Genomic DNA, 13,892 nt, shown 5'->3' with positions numbered 1-13,892 from the left:
ACTACTTGGAACTCTTGTGTATATGAACGTGTCCGCGCCTTTGTACTCTGGTACCTTCGCCGCTACAAACCAACCAACCATCGTGTCCGTGCACATCAGAGTCGCAAAGAATGGAGAATAGCCAGGCTTCGTCGTATGTGCAGCCGTAGCTCAGTTGGCAGATCGTTCGCTTAGTGTGTGAAAGGTCTCGGGTTCAAGCCCCGGCGCCTCCATGTTTTGTGGTCAGTGCATGGTAAGTGCTGGTCGCGGCGAACCTAAAGGCACGCAAGAAGTTGCAAAACCAGCGTCACAGACTGATATGATGTGTACTGACATAAGGAGAGCAAGATGTAAGTGTGGGGACCGGCTGTTATCGAGGTAGCATCGAGTGCAGATCTGTCTTAGGTATCAAGGCTTAACGTCATTGAAGTCTAGAGAGTGGACAACACGTTCGTCATACTCAGAGCGATGTCCGAACTCTATTTTCGACGTTATGCGTGCCAATTTCATTGTGGCCAACTACGATTCGATACAGAATGCACGAAACCTGAAAGACACCCTCACTGATACATAGAGAGTAGGATTTGTCTGCGGAATAATGGGAGTGCAAGGGTCTGTGACGTTGATATGGCTGTATGTAGCACTATTAGTCACCGGGGGGGGGTGGGCGTAGCTCAGGTGGTAGAGCGCTCGGTTGGCGTGCGAGAGGTACTGGGATCGATACCCAGCGCCTCCAGAATTTTTAACACACCTACATTCGCACCTTGCCATGCAAGTGGAATAATTCACAACTAGCAGAGGTGTCTAGGCAGATACAAGCGAACGATTAGCATCCACAATTGGCAAGCGTGCTTTTATTCGTGCGCAGGAAGCACCCTCCTCCCACACCTACACTTAATTTAGAAACAGTACAAGTGTTCCCATAATATTCTCAAGCCTACGTCGGAAAGATATGCCTTTTGCCGAGTTCACGTAAATCCCACTGTACGTTCCCATTCTTTGCGTGCAGTCGGCTGCTACTGGTGTTGCTGGTTGTGACTGCTGATAACAGATGCCGTAGCAATCAATTCATGGAGTGAATTGTATGTTTTGAGATAGTCTGTCTCTGACAAGCAAGCGCAGGTGATATAGGTGCGAACACAGGAAGCTTGCAGCCCCTCGCTGCCCGCAGACACAGAGCAGCCACACTGAGAGAGCGGCCTAAGCCGTAGGCGAAATGTGCTCATTCGCTTTGGTGCGACGTGGAACTATAAATAAGGCTGCCACTAGCGTGAGCGTCGTGTAAAGTCGGAAAAGTCGGCTGCATGGGTGATTGCCAAGTTTGGGGAGCGTTTCGGAGTATGATCAGTGCAATGGAGACGCGGAAACTTGTTGTGGCCCAGTGTTTTGCAGTTGGACGACAAGAGTGGTACACAGTAGCAAAGAGCGAGGCACTGAGATGGCATGAACAATGGAGTGCACAATGGGGCTCGAGATGTGCTTGTTATCTCAGGTGCTGTGTGATTGTCGACAAGGAGTGAAATGGACCAATTTGTGACCGCCCTGTCAATTTAAGACGTTAAAAACAGACGGAATTTGCATTCGTAATACCAGAGCATCGAAACTACTTGGAACTCTTGTGTATATGAACGTGTCCGCGCCTTTGTACTCTGGTACCTTCGCCGCTACAAACCAACCAACCATCGTGTCCGTGCACATCAGAGTCGCAAAGAATGGAGAATAGGCAGGCGTCGTCGTATGTGCAGCCGTAGCTCAGTTGGCAGATCGTTCGCTTAGTGTGTGAAAGGTCTCGGGTTCAAGCCCCAGCGCCTCCATGTTTTGTGGTCAGTGCATGGTAAGTGCTGGTCGCGGCGAACCTAAAGGCACGCAAGAAGTTGCAAAACCAGCGTCACAGACTGATATGATGTGTACTGACATAAGGAGAGCAAGATGTAAGTGTGGGGACCGGCTGTTATCGAGGTAGCATCGAGTGCAGATCTGTCTAAGGTATCAAGGCTTAACGTCATTGAAGTCTAGAGAGTGGACAACACGTTCGTCATACTCAGAGCGATGTCCGAACTCTATTTTCGACGTTATGCGTGCCAATTTCATTGTGGCCAACTACGATTCGATACAGAATGCACGAAACCTGAAAGACACCCTCACTGATACATAGAGAGTAGGATTTGTCTGCGGAATAATGGGAGTGCAAGGGTCTGTGACGTTGATATGGCTGTATGTAGCACTATTAGTCACCGGGGGGGTGGGCGTAGCTCAGGTGGTAGAGCGCTCGGTTGGCGTGCGAGAGGTACGGGGATCGATACCCAGCGCCTCCAGAATTTTTAACACACCTACATTCGCACCTTGCCATGCAAGTGGAATAATTCACAACTAGCAGAGGTGTCTAGGCAGATACAAGCGAACGATTAGCATCCACAATTGGCAAGCGTGCTTTTATTCGTGCGCAGGAAGCACCCTCCTCCCACACCTACACTTAATTTAGAAACAGTACAAGTGTTCCCATAATATTCTCAAGCCTACGTCGGAAAGATATGCCTTTTGCCGAGTTCACGTAAATCCCACTGCACGTTCCCATTCTTTGCGTGCAGTCGGCTGCTACTGGTGTTGCTGGTTGTGACTGCTGATAACAGATGCCGTAGCAATCAATTCATGGAGTGAATTGTATGTTTTGAGATAGTCTGTCTCTGACAAGCAAGCGCAGGTGATATAGGTGCGAACACAGGAAGCTTGCAGCCCCTCGCTGCCTGCAGACACAGAGCAGCCACACTGAGAGAGCGGCCTAAGCCGTAGGCGAAATGTGCTCATTCGCTTTGGTGCGACGTGGAACTATAAATAAGGCTGCCACTAGCGTGTGCGTCGTGTAAAGTCGGAAAAGTCGGCTGCATGGGTGATTGCCAAGTTTGGGGAGCGTTTCGGAGTATGATCAGTGCAATGGAGACGCGGAAACTTGTTGTGGCCCAGTGTTTTGCAGTTGGACGACAAGAGTGGTACACAGTAGCAAAGAGCGAGGCACTGAGATGGCATGAACAATGGAGTGCACAATGGGGCTCGAGATGTGCTTGTTATCTCAGGTGCTGTGTGATTGTCGACAAGGAGTGAAATGGACCAATTTGTGACCGCCCTTTCAATTTAAGACGTTAAAAACAGACGGAATTTGCATTCGTAATACCAGAGCATCGAAACTACTTGGAACTCTTGTGTATATGAACGTGTCCGCGCCTTTGTACTCTGGTACCTTCGCCGCTACAAACCAACCAACCATCGTGTCCGTGCACATCAGAGTCGCAAAGAATGGAGAATAGGCAGGCTTCGTCGTATGTGCAGCCGTAGCTCAGTTGGCAGATCGTTCGCTTAGTGTGTGAAAGGTCTCGGGTTCAAGCCCCGGCGCCTCCATGTTTTGTGGTCAGTGCATGGTAAGTGCTGGTCGCGGCGAACCTAAAGGCACGCAAGAAGTTGCAAAACCAGCGTCACAGACTGATATGATGTGTACTGACATAAGGAGAGCAAGATGTAAGTGTGGGGACCGGCTGTTATCGAGGTAGCATCGAGTGCAGATCTGTCTAAGGTATCAAGGCTTAACGTCATTGAAGTCTAGAGAGTGGACAACACGTTCGTCATACTCAGAGCGATGTCCGAACTCTATTTTCGACGTTATGCGTGCCACTTTCATTGTGGCCAACTACGATTCGATACAGAATGCACGAAACCTGAAAGACACCCTCACTGATACATAGAGAGTAGGATTTGTCTGCGGAATAATGGGAGTGCAAGGGTCTGTGACGTTGATATGGCTGTATGTAGCACTATTAGTCACCGGGGGGGTGGGCGTAGCTCAGGTGGTAGAGCGCTCGGTTGGCGTGCGAGAGGTACTGGGATCGATACCCAGCGCCTCCAGAATTTTTAACACACCTACATTCGCACCTTGCCATGCAAGTGGAATAATTCACAACTAGCAGAGGTGTCTAGGCAGATACAAGCGAACGATTAGCATCCACAATAGGCAAGCGTGCTTTTATTCGTGCGCAGGAAGCACCCTCCTCCCACACCTACACTTAATTTAGAAACAGAACAAGTGTTCCCATAATATTCTCAAGCCTACGTCGGAAAGATATGCCTTTTGCCGAGTTCACGTAAATCCCACTGCACGTTCCCATTCTTTGCGTGCAGTCGGCTGCTACTGGTGTTGCTGGTTGTGACTGCTGATAACAGATGCCGTAGCAATCAATTCATGGAGTGAATTGTATGTTTTGAGATAGTCTGTCTCTGACAAGCAAGCGCAGGTGATATAGGTGCGAACACAGGAAGCTTGCAGCCCCTCGCTGCCTGCAGACACAGAGCAGCCACACTGAGAGAGCGGCCTAAGCCGTAGGCGAAATGTGCTCATTCGCTTTGGTGCGACGTGGAACTATAAATAAGGCTGCCACTAGCGTGAGCGTCGTGTAAAGTGGGAAAATTCGGCTGCATGGGTGATTGCCAAGTTTGGGGAGCGTTTCGGAGTATGATCAGTGCAATGGAGACGCGGAAACTTGTTGTGGCCCAGTGTTTTGCAGTTGGACGACAAGAGTGGTACACTGTAGCAAAGAGCGAGGCACTGAGATGGCATGAACAATGGAGTGCACAATGGGGCTCGAGATGTGCTTGTTATCTCAGGTGCTGTGTGATTGTCGACAAGGAGTGAAATGGACCAATTTGTGACCGCCCTGTCAATTTAAGACGTTAAAAACAGACGGAATTTGCATTCGTAATACCAGAGCATCGAAACTACTTGGAACTCTTGTGTATATGAACGTGTCCGCGCCTTTGTACTCTGGTACCTTCGCCGCTACAAACCAACCAACCATCGTGTCCGTGCACATCAGAATCGCAAAGAATGGAGAATAGGCAGGCTTCGTCGTATGTGCAGCCGTAGCTCAGTTGGCAGATCGTTCGCTTAGTGTGTGAAAGGTCTCGGGTTCAAGCCCCGGCGCCTCCATGTTTTGTGGTCAGTGCATGGTAAGTGCTGGTCGCGGCGAACCTAAAGGCACGCAAGAAGTTGCAAAACCAGCGTCACAGACTGATATGATGTGTACTGACATAAGGAGAGCAAGATGTAAGTGTGGGGACCGGCTGTTATCGAGGTAGCATCGAGTGCAGATCTGTCTAAGGTATCAAGGCTTAACGTCATTGAAGTCTAGAGAGTGGACAACACGTTCGTCATACTCAGAGCGATGTCCGAACTCTATTTTCGACGTTATGCGTGCCAATTTCATTGTGGCCAACTACGATTCGATACAGAATGCACGAAACCTGAAAGACACCCTCACTGATACATAGAGAGTAGGATTTGTCTGCGGAATAATGGGAGTGCAAGGGTCTGTGACGTTGATATGGCTGTATGTAGCACTATTAGTCACCGGGGGGGTGGGCGTAGCTCAGGTGGTAGAGCGCTCGGTTGGCGTGCGAGAGGTACTGGGATCGATACCCAGCGCCTCCAGAATTTTTAACACACCTACATTCGCACCTTGCCATGCAAGTGGAATAATTCACAACTAGCAGAGGTGTCTAGGCAGATACAAGCGAACGATTAGCATCCACAATTGGCAAGCGTGCTTTTATTCGTGCGCAGGAAGCACCCTCCTCCCACACCTACACTTAATTTAGAAACAGTACAAGTGTTCCCATAATATTCTCAAGCCTACGTCGGAAAGATATGCCTTTTGCCGAGTTCACGTAAATCCCACTGCACGTTCCCATTCTTTGCGTGCAGTCGGCTGCTACTGGTGTTGCTGGTTGTGACTGCTGATAACAGATGCCGTAGCAATCAATTCATGGAGTGAATTGTATGTTTTGAGATAGTCTGTCTCTGACAAGCAAGCGCAGGTGATATAGGTGCGAACACAGGAAGCTTGCAGCCCCTCGCTGCCCGCAGACACAGAGCAGCCACACTGAGAGAGCGGCCTAAGCCGTAGGCGAAATGTGCTCATTCGCTTTGGTGCGACGTGGAACTATAAATAAGGCTGCCACTAGCGTGAGCGTTGCGTGAGCGTCGTGTAAAGTCGGCTGCATGGGTGATTGCCAAGTTTGGGGAGCGTTTCGGAGTATGATCAGTGCAATGGAGACGCGGAAACTTGTTGTGGCCCAGTGTTTTGCAGTTGGACGACAAGAGTGGTACACAGTAGCAAAGAGCGAGGCACTGAGATGGCATGAACAATGGAGTGCACAATGGGGCTCGAGATGTGCTTGTTATCTCAGGTGCTGTGTGATTGTCGACAAGGAGTGAAATGGACCAATTTGTGACCGCCCTTTCAATTTAAGACGTTAAAAACAGACGGAATTTGCATTCGTAATACCAGAGCATCGAAACTACTTGGAACTCTTGTGTATATGAACGTGTCCGCGCCTTTGTACTCTGGTACCTTCGCCGCTACAAACCAACCAACCATCGTGTCCGTGCACATCAGAGTCGCAAAGAATGGAGAATAGGCAGGCTTCGTCGTATGTGCAGCCGTAGCTCAGTTGGCAGATCGTTCGCTTAGTGTGTGAAAGGTCTCGGGTTCAAGCCCCGGCGCCTCCATGTTTTGTGGTCAGTGCATGGTAAGTGCTGGTCGCGGCGAACCTAAAGGCACGCAAGAAGTTGCAAAACCAGCGTCACAGACTGATATGATGTGTACTGACATAAGGAGAGCAAGATGTAAGTGTGGGGACCGGCTGTTATCGAGGTAGCATCGAGTGCAGATCTGTCTAAGGTATCAAGGCTTAACGTCATTGAAGTCTAGAGAGTGGACAACACGTTCGTCATACTCAGAGCGATGTCCGAACTCTATTTTCGACGTTATGCGTGCCAATTTCATTGTGGCCAACTACGATTCGATACAGAATGCACGAAACCTGAAAGACACCCTCACTGATACATAGAGAGTAGGATTTGTCTGCGGAATAATGGGAGTGCAAGGGTCTGTGACGTTGATATGGCTGTATGTAGCACTATTAGTCACCGGGGGGGTGGGCGTAGCTCAGGTGGTAGAGCGCTCGGTTGGCGTGCGAGAGGTACTGTGATCGATACCCAGCGCCTCCAGAATTTTTAACACACCTACATTCGCACCTTGCCATGCAAGTGGAATAATTCACAACTAGCAGAGGTGTCTAGGCAGATACAAGCGAACGATTAGCATCCACAATTGGCAAGCGTGCTTTTATTCGTGCGCAGGAAGCACCCTCCTCCCACACCTACACTTAATTTAGAAACAGTACAAGTGTTCCCATAATATTCTCAAGCCTACGTCGGAAAGATATGCCTTTTGCCGAGTTCACGTAAATCCCACTGCACGTTCCCATTCTTTGCGTGCAGTCGGCTGCTACTGGTGTTGCTGGTTGTGACTGCTGATAACAGATGCCGTAGCAATCAATTCATGGAGTGAATTGTATGTTTTGAGATAGTCTGTCTCTGACAAGCAAGCGCAGGTGATATAGGTGCGAACACAGGAAGCTTGCAGCCCCTCGCTGCCCGCAGACACAGAGCAGCCACACTGAGAGAGCGGCCTAAGCCGTAGGCGAAATGTGCTCATTCGCTTTGGTGCGACGTGGAACTATAAATAAGGCTGCCACTAGCGTGAGCGTCGTGTAAAGTCGGAAAAGTCGGCTGCATGGGTGATTGCCAAGTTTGGGGAGCGTTTCGGAGTATGATCAGTGCAATGGAGACGCGGAAACTTGTTGTGGCCCAGTGTTTTGCAGTTGGACGACAAGAGTGGTACACAGTAGCAAAGAGCGAGGCACTGAGATGGCATGAACAATGGAGTGCACAATGGGGCTCGAGATGTGCTTGTTATCTCAGGTGCTGTGTGATTGTCGACAAGGAGTGAAATGGACCAATTTGTGACCGCCCTTTCAATTTAAGACGTTAAAAACAGACGGAATTTGCATTCGTAATACCAGAGCATCGAAACTACTTGGAACTCTTGTGTATATGAACGTGTCCGCGCCTTTGTACTCTGGTACCTTCGCCGCTACAAACCAACCAACCATCGTGTCCGTGCACATCAGAGTCGCAAAGAATGGAGAATAGGCAGGCTTCGTCGTATGTGCAGCCGTAGCTCAGTTGGCAGATCGTTCGCTTAGTGTGTGAAAGGTCTCGGGTTCAAGCCCCGGCGCCTCCATGTTTTGTGGTCAGTGCATGGTAAGTGCTGGTCGCGGCGAACCTAAAGGCACGCAAGAAGTTGCAAAACCAGCGTCACAGACTGATATGATGTGTACTGACATAAGGAGAGCAAGATGTAAGTGTGGGGACCGGCTGTTATCGAGGTAGCATCGAGTGCAGATCTGTGTAAGGTATCAAGGCTTAACGTCATTGAAGTCTAGAGAGTGGACAACACGTTCGTCATACTCAGAGCGATGTCCGAACTCTATTTTCGACGTTATGCGTGCCACTTTCATTGTGGCCAACTACGATTCGATACAGAATGCACGAAACCTGAAAGACACCCTCACTGATACATAGAGAGTAGGATTTGTCTGCGGAATAATGGGAGTGCAAGGGTCTGTGACGTTGATATGGCTGTATGTAGCACTATTAGTCACCGGGGGGGTGGGCGTAGCTCAGGTGGTAGAGCGCTCGGTTGGCGTGCGAGAGGTACTGGAATCGATACCCAGCGCCTCCAGAATTTTTAACACACCTACATTCGCACCTTGCCATGCAAGTGGAAAAATTCACAACTAGCAGAGGTGTCTAGGCAGATACAAGCGAACGATTAGCATCCACAATTGGCAAGCGTGCTTTTATTCGTGCGCAGGAAGCACCCTCCTCCCACACCTACACTTAATTTAGAAACAGTACAAGTGTTCCCATAATATTCTCAAGCCTACGTCGGAAAGATATGCCTTTTGCCGAGTTCACGTGAATCCCACTGCACGTTCCCATTCTTTGCGTGCAGTCGGCTGCTACTGGTGTTGCTGGTTGTGACTGCTGATAACAGATGCCGTAGCAATCAATTCATGGAGTGAATTGTATGTTTTGAGATAGTCTGTCTCTGACAAGCAAGCGCAGGTGATATAGGTGCGAACACAGGAAGCTCGCAGCCCCTCGCTGCCCGCAGACACAGAGCAGCCACACTGAGAGAGCGGCCTAAGCCGTAGGCGAAATGTGCTCATTCGCTTTGGTGCGACGTGGAACTATAAATAAGGCTGCCACTAGCGTGAGCGTCGTGTAAAGTCGGAAAAGTCGGCTGCATGGGTGATTGCCAAGTTTGGGGAGCGTTTCGGAGTATGATCAGTGCAATGGAGACGCGGAAACTTGTTGTGGCCCAGTGTTTTGCAGTTGGACGACAAGAGTGGTACACAGTAGCAAAGAGCGAGGCACTGAGATGGCATGAACAATGGAGTGCACAATGGGGCTCGAGATGTGCTTGTTATCTCAGGTGCTGTGTGATTGTCGACAAGGAGTGAAATGGACCAATTTGTGACCGCCCTTTCAATTTAAGACGTTAAAAACAGACGGAATTTGCATTCGTAATACCAGAGCATCGAAACTACTTGGAACTCTTGTGTATATGAACGTGTCCGCGCCTTTGTACTCTGGTACCTTCGCCGCTACAAACCAACCAACCATCGTGTCCGTGCACATCAGAGTCGCAAAGAATGGAGAATAGGCAGGCTTCGTCGTATGTGCAGCCGTAGCTCAGTTGGCAGATCGTTCGCTTAGTGTGTGAAAGGTCTCGGGTTCAAGCCCCGGCGCCTCCATGTTTTGTGGTCAGTGCATGGTAAGTGCTGGTCGCGGCGAACCTAAAGGCACGCAAGAAGTTGCAAAACCAGCGTCACAGACTGATATGATGTGTACTGACATAAGGAGAGCAAGATGTAAGTGTGGGGACCGGCTGTTATCGAGGTAGCATCGAGTGCAGATCTGTGTAAGGTATCAAGGCTTAACGTCATTGAAGTCTAGAGAGTGGACAACACGTTCGTCATACTCAGAGCGATGTCCGAACTCTATTTTCGACGTTATGCGTGCCACTTTCATTGTGGCCAACTACGATTCGATACAGAATGCACGAAACCTGAAAGACACCCTCACTGATACATAGAGAGTAGGATTTGTCTGCGGAATAATGGGAGTGCAAGGGTCTGTGACGTTGATATGGCTGTATGTAGCACTATTAGTCACCGGGGGGGTGGGCGTAGCTCAGGTGGTAGAGCGCTCGGTTGGCGTGCGAGAGGTACTGGAATCGATACCCAGCGCCTCCAGAATTTTTAACACACCTACATTCGCACCTTGCCATGCAAGTGGAAAAATTCACAACTAGCAGAGGTGTCTAGGCAGATACAAGCGAACGATTAGCATCCACAATTGGCAAGCGTGCTTTTATTCGTGCGCAGGAAGCACCCTCCTCCCACACCTACACTTAATTTAGAAACAGTACAAGTGTTCCCATAATATTCTCAAGCCTACGTCGGAAAGATATGCCTTTTGCCGAGTTCACGTAAATCCCACTGCACGTTCCCATTCTTTGCGTGCAGTCGGCTGCTACTGGTGTTGCTGGTTGTGACTGCTGATAACAGATGCCGTAGCAATCAATTCATGGAGTGAATTGTATGTTTTGAGATAGTCTGTCTCTGACAAGCAAGCGCAGGTGATATAGGTGCGAACACAGGAAGCTTGCAGCCCCTCGCTGCCCGCAGACACAGAGCAGCCACACTGAGAGAGCGGCCTAAGCCGTAGGCGAAATGTGCTCATTCGCTTTGGTGCGACGTGGAACTATAAATAAGGCTGCCACTAGCGTGAGCGTTGCGTGAGCGTCGTGTAAAGTCGGAAAAGTCGGCTGCATGGGTGATTGCCAAGTTTGGGGACCGTTTCGGAGTATGATCAGTGCAATGGAGACGCGGAAACTTGTTGTGGCCCAGTGTTTTGCAGTTGGACGACAAGAGTGGTACACAGTAGCAAAGAGCGAGGCACTGAGATGGCATGAACAATGGAGTGCACAATGGGGCTCGAGATGTGCTTGTTATCTCAGGTGCTGTGTGATTGTCGACAAGGAGTGAAATGGACCAATTTGTGACCGCCCTTTCAATTTAAGACGTTAAAAACAGACGGAATTTGCATTCGTAATACCAGAGCATCGAAACTACTTGGAACTCTTGTGTATATGAACGTGTCCGCGCCTTTGTACTCTGGTACCTTCGCCGCTACAAACCAACCAACCATCGTGTCCGTGCACATCAGAGTCGCAAAGAATGGAGAATAGGCAGGCTTCGTCGTATGTGCAGCCGTAGCTCAGTTGGCAGATCGTTCGCTTAGTGTGTGAAAGGTCTCAGGTTCAAGCCCCGGCGCCTCCATGTTTTGTGGTCAGTGCATGGTAAGTGCTGGTCGCGGCGAACCTAAAGGCACGCAAGAAGTTGCAAAACCAGCGTCACAGACTGATATGATGTGTACTGACATAAGGAGAGCAAGATGTAAGCGTGGGGACCGGCTGTTATCGAGGTAGCATCGAGTGCAGATCTGTCTAAGGTATCAAGGCTTAACGTCATTGAAGTCTAGAGAGTGGACAACACGTTCGTCATACTCAGAGCGATGTCCGAACTCTATTTTCGACGTTATGCGTGCCACTTTCATTGTGGCTAACTACGATTCGATACAGAATGCACGAAACCTGAAAGACACCCTCACTGATACATAGAGAGTAGGATTTGTCTGCGGAATAATGGGAGTGCAAGGGTCTGTGACGTTGATATGGCTGTATGTAGCACTATTAGTCACTGGGGGGGGTGGGCGTAGCTCAGGTGGTAGAGCGCTCGGTTGGCGTGCGAGAGGTACTGGGATCGATACCCAGCGCCTCCAGAATTTTTAACACACCTACATTCGCACCTTGCCATGCAAGTGGAATAATTCACAACTAGCAGAGGTGTCTAGGCAGATACAAGCGAACGATTAGCATCCACAATTGGCAAGCGTGCTTTTATTCGTGCGCAGGAAGCACCCTCCTCCCACACCTACACTTAATTTAGAAACAGTACAAGTGTTCCCATAATATTCTCAAGCCTACGTCGGAAAGATATGCCTTTTGCCGAGTTCACGTAAATCCCACTGCACGTTCCCATTCTTTGCGTGCAGTCGGCTGCTACTGGTGTTGCTGGTTGTGACTGCTGATAACAGATGCCGTAGCAATCAATTCATGGAGTGAATTGTATGTTTTGAGATAGTCTGTCTCTGACAAGCAAGCGCAGGTGATATAGGTGCGAACACAGGAAGCTTGCAGCCCCTCGCTGCCTGCAGACACAGAGCAGCCACACTGAGAGAGCGGCCTAAGCCGTAGGCGAAATGTGCTCATTCGCTTTGGTGCGACGTGGAACTATAAATAAGGCTGCCACTAGCGTGAGCGTTGCGTGAGCGTCGTGTAAAGTCGGAAAAGTCGGCTGCATGGGTGATTGCCAAGTTTGGGGAGCGTTTCGGAGTATGATCAGTGCAATGGAGACGCGGAAACTTGTTGTGGCCCAGTGTTTTGCAGTTGGACGACAAGAGTGGTACACAGTAGCAAAGAGCGAGGCACTGAGATGGCATGAACAATGGAGTGCACAATGGGGCTCGAGATGTGGTTGTTATCTCAGGTGCTGTGTGATTGTCGACAAGGAGTGAAATGGACCAATTTGTGACCGCCCTTTCAATTTAAGACGTTAAAAACAGACGGAATTTGCATTCGTAATACCAGAGCATCGAAACTACTTGGAACTCTTGTGTATATGAACGTGTCCGCGCCTTTGTACTCTGGTACCTTCGCCGCTACAAACCAACCAACCATCGTGTCCGTGCACATCAGAGTCGCAAAGAATGGAGAATAGGCAGGCTTCGTCGTATGTGCAGCCGTAGCTCAGTTGGCAGATCGTTCGCTTAGTGTGTGAAAGGTCTCGGGTTCAAGCCCCGGCGCCTCCATGTTTTGTGGTCAGTGCATGGTATGTGCTGGTCGCGGCGAACCTAAAGGCACGCAAGAAGTTGCAAAACCAGCGTCACAGACTGATATGATGTGTACTGACATAAGGAGAGCAAGATGTAAGCGTGGGGACCGGCTGTTATCGAGGTAGCATCGAGTGCAGATCTGTCTAAGGTATCAAGGCTTAACGTCATTGAAGTCTAGAGAGTGGACAACACGTTCGTCATACTCAGAGCGATGTCCGAACTCTATTTTCGACGTTATGCGTGCCACTTTCATTGTGGCTAACTACGATTCGATACAGAATGCACGAAACCTGAAAGACACCCTCACTGATACATAGAGAGTAGGATTTGTCTGCGGAATAATGGGAGTGCAAGGGTCTGTGACGTTGATATGGCTGTATGTAGCACTATTAGTCACTGGGGGGGTGGGCGTAGCTCAGGTGGTAGAGCGCTCGGTTGGCGTGCGAGAGGTACTGGGATCGATACCCAGCGCCTCCAGAATTTTTAACACACCTACATTCGCACCTTGCCATGCAAGTGGAATAATTCACAACTAGCAGAGGTGTCTAGGCAGATACAAGCGAACGATTAGCATCCACAATTGGCAAGCGTGCTTTTATTCGTGCGCAGGAAGCACCCTCCTCCCACACCTACACTTAATTTAGAAACAGTACAAGTGTTCCCATAATATTCTCAAGCCTACGTCGGAAAGATATGCCTTTTGCCGAGTTCACGTAAATCCCACTGCACGTTCCCATTCTTTGCGTGCAGTCGGCTGCTACTGGTGTTGCTGGTTGTGACTGCTGATAACAGATGCCGTAGCAATCAATTCATGGAGTGAATTGTATGTTTTGAGATAGTCTGTCTCTGACAAGCAAGCGCAGGTGATATAGGTGCGAACACAGGAAGCTTGCAGCCCCTCGCTGCCTGCAGACACAGAGCAGCCACACTGAGAGAGCGGCCTAAGCCGTAGGCGAAATGTGCTCATTCGCTTTGGTGCGACGTGGAACTATAAATA

This window comes from Schistocerca gregaria, chromosome 9 (genome assembly GCF_023897955.1).
Source record: "Schistocerca gregaria isolate iqSchGreg1 chromosome 9, iqSchGreg1.2, whole genome shotgun sequence".
NCBI classification, from domain to species: Eukaryota; Metazoa; Arthropoda; class Insecta; order Orthoptera; family Acrididae; genus Schistocerca; species Schistocerca gregaria.
This window is presented reverse-complemented; position numbering follows the sequence as displayed.